We start from the raw sequence: 14,064 nt of genomic DNA, 5'->3' as shown, positions 1-14,064 counted from the left end.
GGTGTTTTTTTCTGATTTTACAGTGGACAGTGTTTTTAGGCCTGTTAAAACAGAGGCAGCAAAGTCTGTTGCAGACATCAGCCAGGAGGAGGGAAAAAGGAATGGAAAGGCTGGTTGCTGTTTAGGATTTAAAAGGCTTTAAAAGGTTGCCAACTGAGAAATGAGTTGTGCTGTTGCCCAATTATTCCATCTACCTTCTCTGGTCCACTGGCTTTCTGGTATTTGTGCACTGAGAGAAATGATCCTAGGGCAGAGATTTGAAAACCAACGTTTAGAACTGTTTGCCAGATTCTGATATTAAATATGCTGAAGTTCAGCCCTTTTCAGTTACTGGAGGCATCCCTTTTTGTAGTGAACACTGGGTTTACATTTTTTTTTTAAGTGAAATACGTATATTCCGACTCTATCCTTTTCTTTCCTAGGCCAAACATTATAGTTCTCAAACATTTCTCTCACCAGGACAAAAAGAAAAACCCTATCCAAAAACAAAAACAAAAAACCAAACAAGAAAACGTCTAAGAGATTTATTCTAAGATCCTGCTTAATTTAAACTGTGCTTGTAAAAGTCTGTCAGGTAGGTCTCTGAAAAGAACAAGTGTTAAAGTCATTTTGGGTTTGAACCATGTGGTTTGAACCAGTGGTGAATGGCTTCTCCATTCCTAAAGCTGCATTGTGAGCTAAAAGGTGAGGTATAAATCACTGTCAACCTGACGTGCCCATCCACCGAGGGAACACGCTGTTGAACAGTCAGGGCTGAGAGGAGCAGAGTGTGTGGAAGAGTATGGTTAAGCAGAATTGAAGTGAACCCCATGGTTAAATGCTGGAGTCGGGGCTGTTAAGAGCTGTGAGAAAAGCAGCCAACTGCTTCAGAATCAAGAAGAACCTTAGCTTCTATTAAATACATGGGGTCCAGCCTTGGGACTCAGCCTTGGGTCCAGCCTTAGGCCACGTTCCAGTCACACCTGACTCACAGATCTCACCACCTGGAACTTTACCATATTTTCCTAGTCTTCAGTGAGAAAATATCTGGCCAAACAATCCACATAACAAAATGGGAAGGAGAGTGAGTTCCTTTGTGGGGAAGTGACATGCCCTTTGACATTCTCTCTCCCCATAGAATTTCCTTGCGGAGCACTCTGCCATTTGCAGTCTTAGAAATGCCAAGCTAAGGGATGCGTGGGTGGGATGGGGGATGGAACATGGAGGAGGAGGCTGGAGGAGACCCAAACTTGCATAAGAAACTGACTTTGCTATATTAAGGGAAAGAGAAGGGACTGAGCATTCATTGAGCATCTGTTATATTTTTGGTGCTTTATAAGTTATTGTATTAATCTTTTTTTTTTTTTGAGACAGAGTTTCGCTCTTGTTACCCAGGCTGGAGTGCAATGGCGCGATCTCGGCTCACTGCAACCTCCGTCTCCTGGGTTCAAGCAATTCTCCTGCCTCAGCCACCCGAGTAGCTGGGACTACAGGCATGCACCACCATGCCCAGCTAATTTTTTGCATTTTTTAGTAGAGATGGGGTTTCACCATAATAGCAATTTTAATATGAGACTTTTCATATTTTAATATGAAACAAATTGAAAGTGAATGTGGCAGATGGGACATTTTGTTTTTTTTTCTATCCCATTTTCACTAAGAATGTCAAAGCAGAATGGCTTTGCATGGCTGTGAATGTCCAAGTATTTGCAGAATGGCTATTCATTTTATCTTCCCAATGCTCCAAGGAATTTCTTTACCAATTCTTTCTCATTTCCTAACAAACACCTTCTCTTCCCTCTTCCTTCATTTTCCTGATAGGAACCAGCTTCACTAATATGGCCGATGAAGTTCCAGTAACTGCTTTCCTCAAAGAACAATGGAAGACCTAAATCAAATTTTAAATATCAAGGGAGATAAAATCTTTAGACAAGACAGCCCCAGAAACCTCTTCTTCCCATTTGTTGTATGGGCTGTTGGACCAGGTATTTTCTAACAGAAGACTAGGAAAAGATTGTAACATTCTGGATGATATAATCTCTGAGCCAGATGTGTCTGGAACATAGCCTGACTCCCAAGGCTGGACCCCATTCATTTAATAAAATCTAAGATACTTCTTGACCAAACGTTTTTGTCTTTTTTAAACCTCCAAAGACTCTGACAACTAAAAGGAAAGCCTAGATTCCTGGAGCTTTAAATATTATTATTTACCAATGCAGAATCTGAGGCTCAGGAAGGTATGTCAAGTGGCCAAGGAAACATTATTGGTGAGAGATGGAGTTAGAGCCAGAGCCCAGACGTGTCGGACTGTACAGTCTCTGCTCCTTTACATCACACCTCATGTTGTAGGATCATTTTAGGGTGAGGCATCTTAGAGTTGGGGTTTGGGCTAATTTAAGCTTCTAAGTCTTTTTTTTTTTTACTTTATTCTCCTGTAAATATTACCCATCAGGTATTTTAGAGAAAAATCAAGACGTCCTACCTGACATGCTTCCTGCACTTTGTTATTCTGCTAGTCTGATTCTGTTGAAAACCGTATCTATACCTATCCACACCCCCATATACAAAATAAATCCAAGCTTACACACAAATATTTTACCCACAAGTACGATTTGAATTTATTAAGTACAAACCTAATAAAACCCAGGTAACTTCAGGCAACAGCTTCTCCTTAAGTAATTACACTTGTAGTTCACAGTTACACTTGATTCCAGATAACCTGTTCAATCAAAACTGTATTAGTTATATACTACTCTGTAACAAATTATCTAAAAAACCCAAAGGTTTAAAAAAGGGATTAAAATTTATCCTTTGTAGTTTCTGTTGGTCAGGAATTTGAGAGTGTATGATGGATTTGGCATGTGTCAACTTGGTGAGGTTGAACAGTGTTCCTCAGAAGTCCCTTTCAAGTGTGTTTCCAGATGCAGTGGGCTACTAGAGATACTGTCTCATGAGAGCGGGAGGATGAAAAAGAAGCAACAGCCATATTGTAGCAAACACACACACCTTCTTCCAGTCATTCAGTGAAACACAAATCTCTGTGCTGCCATGAAAGGATTTTGCAGATGTAATTGAAGTCCCTAATCAGTTGACTTTAAACTGGGTGGGCCTGACTGAAACAACTGGAAGGCCTTAAAAGAGGGCTTAGAACTTTTCTGAAGTTGGGGGAGAGGGGAGAAAGGGAGAGAGAGGAGATTTCCATCTGTGGCTAACAGCTTTGGTCTGTGTCCTTGGAGTTCCAGCTTGCTTGTTTGTGATCATCTCTCACTGATGGCCTGTGGACAACAGCTGGGGTTCCAAGCCAGCTTAGTGGTGAGCTTCTCTTTCTGAGGCTGCTCTATAAACTTCAGACTTGCCAAGCCAGCCCTCACCCCCAATTTCATAAGCAAATTTCTTGTAATAAATTCATGTATTGCCAACTGGTTCTGATTTTCTGTCTGAACCAAAATTATAATACAGGGCAGCTTAGCTAGGCTATTATGGTTTGGAGTGTCTCATGAGGGTATAGTCAAGATGTTGGCCCATGTTGTAGTCATCAAAGGCTTGACTGAGATTGAAAGATCTGTTTCCAAGATGACTCATTTATATAGCTGGCAATTTGGTATTGGCTATTTTCAGAAAGCCTTAGTTCCATGCCACTCAGACCTCTCCATAGACCTACTTGAGTATTATCATGGCATGGCTGCTGGCTTCCTCTACAGTGAGTAATACCAGAGACCAAAAAAACCAGAAGCAGAAATGTCTTTTCTTATCTAGCATTGGTAGTCACACACCATCACTTCCACGGGTTACTTTTGGTCACCCAGACCAAGCCTGAATATGAAAGGGGACTATGCAAAGGCGTAAGTACCAGAAGGCAAGGATCAATAGTAGTCATCTTGGAGCCTGGCTACCACAAAACCTTTCTCATTTCAATTCGTTATTTTGGTGCCATGTAGACACAGTTATAGTGTGATGGCTAAAAATATTTTATGATTAAAAATTGTAAAAATTTAGAATTTAATAAATTTTAAATTCATTTTGAAAGCTCATTGAAATAAGACAAAACATTTATATATAGAAATTTTAAATAAAAAAGTAAATGATATAGTAAAATGGACCTCCATGCACCTATCACCAAGATTAATCAAATATAAAGAGTTGGCCAATTTTGTCTTATCTATTCCTTTTACTCCACTTTTTTTTTTTTGCTACAATATTTAAAACAAATTCCTGAAATAAAGGTGTTTCATCTGCAAATATTTTCTTTTTTTTTCCCTTCCAACTTTAATTTTAGGATTGGGGGTACATATGGAGGTTACATGTACAAATATAAATGTATCATTGTAAACATATATCTCTGGGATTTGGTAAATGTGTTATTTCATCACCCAGGTAGTGAGCATGATGTCCAATAGTTTTTCAGTCTTCACCCTCCTTCCACCCTCCATTGTCAAGTAGGCTGTGGTGTCTATTTTTCCCTTCTTTGTATCCAGGTGTGCTCCATGTTTAGTACCCACTTATAAGTGAGAACATGCGGTACTTAGGTTTCTGTTTCTGTGTTATAGTAATTTGCTTAGGATGAAGACCTCCAGCTGCATCCCTGTTGCTGCAAAGGACAATAGGGATTTTTTTAAGTGGCTATATAAAATAGTATTTTATGGTGTATATATGCCACATTTTTTTATTCAATCCAAAATTGATGAGCACCTGGATTGATTCCATGTCTTTGTGACTATTCACTATTGTGCATAGTGCTGTGATGAACATATGCATGTGTGTTAGTCCATTTTCACACGGCTATAAAGAACTACTGGAGGACTTCCACCAAGATGGCCAAATAGGAACAGTTCTAGAGTGAAATTCCCAGCATGAGCGATGCAGAAGGTGAGTGATCTCTGCATTGCTAACCGAGGTACCAGGTTCATTTCAATGGGACTGGTTAGACAGTGAGTGTAGCCCAAGGAGGGCACACTGAAGCAGGGTGGGTTGTTGCCTTACCCAGGAAGTGCAAGGGGCCAGAGAACTCCCCTTCCTACCCAAGGAAAGCCATTAGGGACTTTTCTGGAAATTCCAGCACTCCGGCTCAGATACTGCACTTTTCCCATGGTCTTTACAACCTGCAGACCAGGAGATTCTTGTCAGTGCCAACAATACCAGTGCTGTGGGTTTCCAGCATAAAACTGGGTGGCCGTTTTAGCTGGTGCCTGGAATATCAGTGAGACAGAACTGCTCATTCCTCCAAAAACAATGGGGCTGAAGGCAGGGAGCCAAGTGATCTGGCTCAGTGGGTCCCACCCCAACAAAGACCAGCAAGCTGAGACCCACTGGCTTGAAATTTTCGCAGCCAGCACGGCAATCTGAGCTTGACCTGGGACAGTAGAGGTCAATGTGGGGAGGGGCATCCGCCATTACTGAGGCAGTTCTAACCTTGCCTGTGTAAATAAAATCACAGAGAAGTTTACATAGTAGCTGGGCAGAGTCCGCAGCAGCTCAGCAAGCCCACTACAGACAGTCTATGACTAGACTCACTTCTTGCTGGGCAGAGCATCTCTTAAAAAAGGCAGCAGTCCATCAGGGACTTATAAATAAATCCCCACCTTTCCAGGACAGAGCACCTGGGAAAAGGGGTGGTTGCGAGTTCCACTTCAGCAGACTTGAATGTCCCTATCCAGCAACTCTGAAGGAAGCAATGGAGCTCCTAGCACAGCACTTGAGTTCTGATAAGGGACAGTGGCTTATCACTTATCACTCAAGTGGCTCCCAGAACCTCATATATCCTAACAGACACCTCATACAGGAGAGCTCTGGCTGACATCTGGCAGGTATTCTTCTGGGATGAAGCTACCAAAAGAAGGAAGAGGTAGCTATTCTGCAGCCTCAGTGGATGGTCCCCAGGCAAGCAGGGTCTGGGGTGGACCTTTAGCAGTCCTGCAGCAGAGGGGCATGACTGTTAGAAGGAAAACTAAAAAACAGAAAGAAATAGCTTCAACATCAACAGAAAGGACATCTGCTCAGAAACCCCATCCAAAAGTCACCAACTTCAAAGACCAAGGATAGATAAATCCATGAAGATGAAAAGGAACCAGCACAAAAAGGCTGGAATCTCCAGAAGCCAGAAAGCCTCTTCTCCTCCAAGGGATCACAAACCCTCACCAGCAAGGGAACCACAGTGGATGGAAAATGAGTGTGATGAATTGACAGGCAGGCTTTAGGGCGTGGGTAATAACAAACTTCTCTGAACTAAAGGAGCATGTCCTAACCCAATGCAAGGAAACTAAGAACATTGAGAAAATGTTAGACAAAATGTTAACAAGAATAATCCACTTGGAGAAGAACGTAAACGACATGACGGAGCTGAAAAACAGCATGAGAATTTTGTGAAGCATGCATAATATTCAATAGCTGCATTGATCAAGTGGAAGAAAGGATATTAGAGATTGAAGATCAACTCAATGAGACAAAGTGAGAAGGCAGGATTAGAGAAAAAAGAGTGAAAAGAAATGAACAAAGCTTGCAAGAAATATGGAATTATATGAAAAACCATATCTACATTTGATTAATGTACCTAAAAGTGACGGGGAGAATGAATCCAAGCTGAAAAATACTCTTCAGGATATTATCCAGCAGAACTTCCTCAACCAAGCAAGGCACGCCAACATTCAAATACAGAAGATACAGAGAACATCACAAAGGTCTTCCTTGAGAAAATCAACCCCAAGGCACATAATTGTCAGATTCACCAGGGTTGAAATGAAGGAAAAAATGCTAAGGGCAGCCAGAGAGAAAGGTCGGGTTATCCACAAAGGGAAGCCCATCAGACTCACAGAGGATCTCTCAGCAGAAATCCTACAAGCCAGAAGAGAGAAGAGAGTGGGGGCCAATACTCAACATCCAAAAAGAAAAGAATTTTCAACCCAGAATTTCCTATCCAGCCAAACTAAGCTTCATAAGTGAAGGAGAAACAAAATCCTTTATGGATAAGCAACTGCTGAGGGATTTTGTCACCCCCAGACCTACCCTACAAGAGCTCCTGAAGAAAGCACTAAATATGTAAAGGAACAACCAGTACCAGCCACTGCAAAAACATACCAAACTGTAAAGACCATCGACACTATGAAGAAATTGCATCAACTAATGGGCAAAACAACCAGCTAGCATCAAAATGGCACAAGTTCATACTTAACAATATTAACCTTAAATGTAAATGGGCTAAATGCCCAATCAAAAGACACAGACTGGCAAATTGGACAAGAAGTCAAGACCTGTTGCTGTGCTATATTCAGGAAGCCCATCTCATGTGCAAAGACACATGTAGGTTCAAAATAAAGGGATGAAGGAAGGCTTACTAAGCAAATGGAGAGAAAAAAAAGCAGGGGTTGTAATCCTAGTCTTTGATAAAACAGACTTTAAATTAACAAAGATCAAAAGAGACAAAGAAGGACATTACATAATAGTAAAGGGATTAATGCAACAAGAAGAGCTAACTATCCTAAATATATATGCACCCAATACAGGAGCACCCATAAAGCAGGTTCTTAATAAACTACAAAGAGACATAGACTCCCACACAATAATAGTGCGAGACTTTAACACCCCACTGTCAATACTAGGCAGATCAATGAGACAGAAAATTAACAAGGATATCCATGACTTGAACTCAGATCTCAACCAAGTGGACCTAATAGACATCTACAGAAATCTCCACTCCAAAACCACAGAACATACATTCTTCTCAGCACCACATTGCACTTACTCTAAAATTGACCACATAATTGGTAGAAAAACACTCCTCAGCAAATGCAAAAAATGGAAATTATAACAGTCTCTCAGTCCACAGTGCAATCAAATTAGAACTCAGGATTAAGAAACTCATGGAAAACTGCACAACATGGAAACTAACCAACCTGCTCCTGAATGACTTCTGGATTAATAACAAAATGAAGGCAGAAATAAAGATGGATGTTCTTCAAAACCAATGAGAACAAAGACACAGGGTACCAGAATCTCTGGGACACATTTAAAGCAGTGTCTAGAGGGAAATTTATAACACTAAATCCCCACATAAGAAGTGAGGAAAGATCTAAAATCAACACTCTAACATCACAATTAAAAGGACTAGAGGAACAAGATCAAACAAATTCAAAAGTGAGCAGAAGACAAGAAATAACTAAGATCAAAGCAGAATTGAAGGAGATAGAGACATAAAAAAACCTTCAAAAAATCAATGAATCCAGGTGGCATTTTTTTTGAAAAGATCTACAAAATAGATAGACTGCTAGCCAGACTAATAAAAAAGAAAAAAGAGAAGGTTCAAATAGATGAAATAAAAAATGATAAAGGGGATATCACTGATTCCACAGAAATACAAACTATCATCAGAGATTACTACAAACATCTGTATGCACATAAACCAGTAAATCAGGAAGAAATGGGTAAGTTCCTGGACACTTACACCCTCCCAAGACTAAACCAGAAGGAAGTTGAATCCCTGAATAGACCAATAACAAGGTCTGAAGGTGAGGCAGAATTAATAGCCTACCAACCAAAAAAAGTTCAGGACCAGATGGGTTCACAGCCGAATTCTGATGAGTTCATAGATGTAAAAGGAGGAGCTGGTACCATTCCTTCTGAAACTATTCCAAATAATCCAAAAAGAGAGAATCCTCCCTAATTCATTTTATGAGACCAACATCATCCTGATACTAAAACCTGGCAGAGACACAACTAAAAAAGAAAATTTCAGGCCAATATCCATGATGAACATAGATGCAAAAATCTTCAATAAAATACTGGCAAACCAATTGCAACAGTACATCAAAAAGCTTATCCAGCATGATCAAGTTGGCTTCATCCCGGGGATGCAAGGCTGCTTCGACATATGGAACTCTATAAACATAATTCACCACATAAACAGAACCAAAGACAAAAACCACATGATTATCTCAATAGACGGAGAGAGGCCTTAGACAAAATTCAACAGCCCTTTATGCTAAGAACTTTCAACAAACTAGGTATCAATGGGATGTATCGCAATATAATAAAAGGTATTTATGACAAACCCACAGCCACTATAATACTGAATGGGCAAAAACTGGAAGCATTCCCTTTGAAAGCTGGTACTAGACAAGGGTGCCCTCTCTCATGATTCCTATTCAACATAGTATTGGAAGTTCTAGCCAGAGCAATTAGGCAAGAAAAAGAAATAAAGGGTGTTCAACTAGGAAAAGAGGAAATTAAATTGTCTCTATTTGCAGTTGACATGATTGTATATTTAGAAGACCCCATTGTCTCGGCCCAAAATCTCCTTAAGCTGATAAGCAACTTTAGCAAAGTCTCAGGATGCAAAATCAATGTGCAAAAATCACAAGCATTCGTCTACACCAATAACAGACAAACAGCCAAATTATGAGGGAACTCCCATTCACAATTGCTATAAAGAGAATAAAATACCTATGAATGCAACTAACAAGGGATGTGAAGGACCTCTTGAAGGAGAACTACAAACCACTGCACAAGGAACTAAGAGAGGACACAAACAGATAGAAAAAAATTCCATGCTCATGGTTAGGAAGAATAAATATTGTGAAAATGGCCAGACTGCTCAAAGTAATTTATAGATTCAATGCTATCCCGATAAACTTATCATTGACCTTCACAGAACTGGGAAAAAACCACCTTAAAATTCATATGGAGCCAAAAAGGATCCTGCATAGCCAAGACAATGCTAAGCCAAAAACCATAAAACCAAAAAAGCAAACAAAAAAACAAAGCTGGAGGCATCACACTACCTGACTTCAAACTATACTACAAGGCTATGGTAATAGCATGGTACTGGTACCAAAAGAGAGATATAGACCAATGAAACAGAACAGAGGCCTTGGAAGTAATGCCACACATCTACCACCATCTGATGTAGATGTGACAAACCTGATGAAAACAAGCAATGGGTAAAGAATTCCCTGTTTAATAAATGGTGTTGGGAAAACTGGTTAGCCATGTGCAGAAAGCTGAAACTGGATCCCTTCCTTATACCTTATATGAAAATTAATTCCAGATAGATTAAGATTTAAACATAAGTTCTAACACCATAAAAACTCTAGAAGAAAAGCTAGGCAATACCATTCAGGACATAGGCATAGGCAAGTACATGACTAAAACACCAAAAGCAATGGCAACAAAAGCCAAAGTAGACAAATGAGATCTAATTAAACTTAGGAGCTTCTGCACAGCAAAAGAAACTATCATTAGAGTGAACCAGCAACCAACAGAATGGGAAAAAATTATTGCAATCTACCCATCTAACCAAGGGTAAATAACCAGAATCTATAAAAAACGTAAACAAATTTACAAGAAAAAAACAACCCCATTCAAAAGTGGATGAAGGATATGAACAAATACTTTTCAAAAGAAGACATTTAAACACCCAACAAACATTAAAAAATGCTCATCATCACTGGTCATTAGAGAAACGCGAATCAGAACCACATGAGATAACATCTCTGGCCAGTTAGAATGGTGATCATTAAAAAATCAGGAGACAACAGATGCTGGAGAGGATGTGGAGAAATAGGAATGCTTTTACACTGTTGATGGGAGTGTCAATTAGTTCAATCACAGTAGAAGACAGTGTGGTGATTCCCCAAGGATTTAGAAATAGAAATACCATTTGACCCAGCAATCCCATTACTGGGTATATACCCAAAGGATTATAAATCATTCTATTATGAAGACACATGCACGTGTATGTTTATTGCAGCACTATTTACCATAGCAAAGACTTGAAACCAATCCAAATGCCCATCAATGATAGATTAGATAAAAAAAATGTGGCACATATACACCATGGAATACTATGCAGCCATAAAAAGGATGAGTTCATGTCCTTTGCAGGAACACGGATAAAGCAGGAAACCATCATTCTCAGCAAACTGACACAAGAACAGGAAAGCAAACACTGCATGTTCTCACTCATAAGTGGGTGTTGAACAATGATAACACATGGACACAGGGATGGGAACGTCACACACTGAACCCTGCCCCTATCTGGTGGTCTTTCTCCACCCACCCTGGTAGCTGAAGACAAAAGACATAAACTCATGGGAATTCTATGGCCCTGCCTATCACCTGAGAAACCCAAATACTTATCCAGAAATGGTGTGTCTGAGCTCAAACTCTCCTTGGGTGGGGCTTGCTGTGGCCACTGTTGGGGATAGGGGTGGTTCTCAGTCCAATGGAGTTATGTTCCAAGGGGGATTATGGCTGCCTCTGCAGCTTCATATAGGTTCCCAGGAAAGTAAAGGAAAGCCAGCAGTGACAGGCCTGACCCAGCTCTCATGCAGCCAGCAAAGCTAATCTCATTCCCGCTGTGCTCTCCCAACATCCAACAGAGCTGATTTATATCCAGGCCACCAGTACACAGGGCTGAGATCTTGCCCCAGGCTATAAGCCTCCCTTCTGAGAAAGCAAGCAGGGCTTTCAGTCCTTGCCATTCCCTGCCTGCCATGGCTTCTGTGCTAATATCTGTACTTCCTGTTTGATACCTGGATTCTGCCAAGGAAAATTCATGCTTGGTCAAAATTATTACAAAGTTCAGCTGGAAGTCTCCTTTTCCCTGTGGCTTTTCCCTAATTCTACTGGCTGCCTTCCCCAGGACCCCTGTGAGATAAAGTTAGAAATGGCTTTCCTGGGGACCAGGAGTGCCTACAGAGCTCTTCCTGCTGCTACTTCTATTTTTATATTTTGCTTGGCTCTCTAAATTTATTTCAGCTCTAGTTAAGATTAGATCCTTCTCCTGTGATCTGGATTTTAGGTTCCTCAGGATGTGTGTTCAGAGGCAGACATTTCCCCTGTCACACTTCGGGCACTTGCAGTTTTTTGACTGTCTCATAGAGTTTGAAGTGACAAGCTGCTTCTTTCAAAGGCTCTGTGAAGTTTTTGGTTTTCCTGGTATGTTCCTGCTGTGGTCTTGGTTAAAAAATTTTTTAAATTTTATGCTCTGCTTCTCTCTTAAATATAAGTTCTAATTTCAGACCATCTCTTTCTTCATGCATATAAATATATTCTTTTAGAAACAGCCATGTTACATCTTGAGTACTTTGCTGCTTAGAAATTTGTTCTGCCAGATACCTTAAGTCATCTGTCTCAAGTTTGAAGTTCCACAGATCTTAGGGCAGGGGCACAATGCTGCCAGCCTCTTTGCTAAAAGCACAGCAAGAATGACTTTTACTCCAGTTCTCAATAAGTTTCTCATCTCCAGATGAGACCACCTCAGCCTGGACTTTATCGTCCACATCACTATGAGCATTTTGGTTAAAACCATTCAACAAATCTCTAGAAAGTCCCAAACTTTCCCACATCTTCCTGTCTTTTTCTAAACCCTCCAAACTGTGCAAACCTCTGTTCATTATTCAATTGCAAAGTCATTTTTACATTTTCAGGTGTCTTTAGAGCAGTGCTCCACTCTGCTGGGGCCAATATTCTGTATCATTCCATTTTCAAATTGCTATAAAAAGAATTACCTGAAACTGGGTAACTTATAAAGGAAAAAGTTCTAATTGACTTAACAGTTCCACATGGCTAGGGAGGTCTCAGGAAACTTACAATCATGGCAGAAGGTGAAGGGAAATCAAGGCACATCTCTCTCTCTCTCTCTCTCTCCATATATATATATATATATATATATATATATATAGTTTCAGGTTTTGGGGCACATGTGAAGAACATGCAAGATTGTTCCATAGGTATATACATGGCAATGTGGTTTGCTGCCTTCTTCCCCATCTCCTATATCTGACATTTCTCCCCATGTTATCCCTCCCCAACTCCCCACTTCCCGCTGTCCCTCCCCTAGTTCCAACCCACAGAATCCAGTGTGTGATGCTCCTCTTCCTGTGTCCATGTGTTCTCATTGTTCAACACCCGCCTATGAGTGAGAACATGTGGTGTTTGATTTCCTGTTCTTGTGACAGTTTGCTGAGAATGATGGTTTCTAGGTTCATCCATGTCCCTACAAAGGACACAAACTTATCATTTTTAATGGCTGCATAGTATTCCATGGTGTATATGTGCCACATTTTCCCTGTCCAGTTTATCATCGCTGGGCATTTGGGTTGGTTCCAGGTCTTTGCTATTGTAAACAGTGCCACAGTGAACATTCGTGTGCATGTGTCCTTATAATAGAACGATTTATAGTCCTTTGGTTATATACCCAGCAATGGGATTTTCCCATTCTGTTGGTAGCTGATTCACTCTAATGATTGTTTCTTTTGCTGTGCAGAAGCTGTGGAGTTTGATTAGGTACATTTGTCTAGTTTGGCTTTTGTTGCCAGTGCTTTTGGTATTTTTGTCATGAAGTCCTTGCCTATGCCTATGTCCTGAATGGTTTTGCCTAGATTTTCTTCTAGGGTTTTTATGGTGTTAGGTCTTATGTTTAAGTCTTTAATCCATCTGGAGTTTATTTTAGTGTAAGGTGTCAGGAAGGGGTCTAGTGTCTGCTTTCTGCACATGGCTAGCCAGTTTTCCCAACACCATTTATTAAACAGGGAATCCTTTCCCCATTGCTTGTTTTTGTCAGGTTTGTCAAAGATCAGATGGTTGTAGATGTGTGGTGTTGCCTCTGAGGCCTCTGTTCTGTTCCATTGGTCTATATCTCTGTTTTGGTACCAGCACCATGCTGTTTTAGTTACTGTAGCCTTGTAGTATAGTTTGAAGTCCAGTAGTGTGATGCCTCCAGGTTTGTTCTTTTTGCTTAGAATTGACTTGGCTATGCCGGCTCTCTTTTGGTTCCATATGAAGTTAAAGTTGTTTTTTTTTCCAGTTCTGTGAAGAAGATCATTGGTAGCTTGATGGGGATAGTGTTGAATCTATAAGTTACTTTGGGCAGTATGGCCATTTTCACGATATTGATTGTTCCTAACCATGAACATGGAATGTTTCTCTATCTGTTTGTGTCCTCTCTTATTTTGTTGAGCAGTGGTTTGTAGTTCTTAAAGAAGTCCTTTACGTTCCTTGTTAGTTGTATTCCTAGGTATTTTATTCTCTTTGTAGGAATTGTGAATGGCAGTTCCTTCTTGATTTGGCTTTCTTTAAGTCTGTTATTGGTGT

General features: G+C 40.3%; 1 long non-coding RNA gene across 2 annotated transcripts in view; it reads left to right on the top strand.

Moving 5' to 3' along the window:
- Positions 1–14,064, top strand: part of LOC108593301 (uncharacterized) — a 148,177-nt gene that overhangs the window by 37,035 nt on the left and 97,078 nt on the right. The window contains exon 4 of one of the 2 annotated variants that reach the window (XR_008473810.2): positions 1,801–4,090. The exons of the other annotated variant lie outside the window; for it this stretch is intronic. This is a non-coding gene — a long non-coding RNA (uncharacterized LOC108593301). Of the gene's footprint in view, positions 1–1,800; positions 4,091–14,064 lie in introns of those variants that run through there. 2 annotated transcript variants of the gene reach the window in all.

Source organism: Callithrix jacchus, chromosome 9, assembly GCF_049354715.1.
Source record: "Callithrix jacchus isolate 240 chromosome 9, calJac240_pri, whole genome shotgun sequence".
Lineage (NCBI taxonomy): Eukaryota > Metazoa > Chordata > Mammalia > Primates > Cebidae > Callithrix > Callithrix jacchus.
This window is presented reverse-complemented; position numbering and strand designations above follow the sequence as displayed.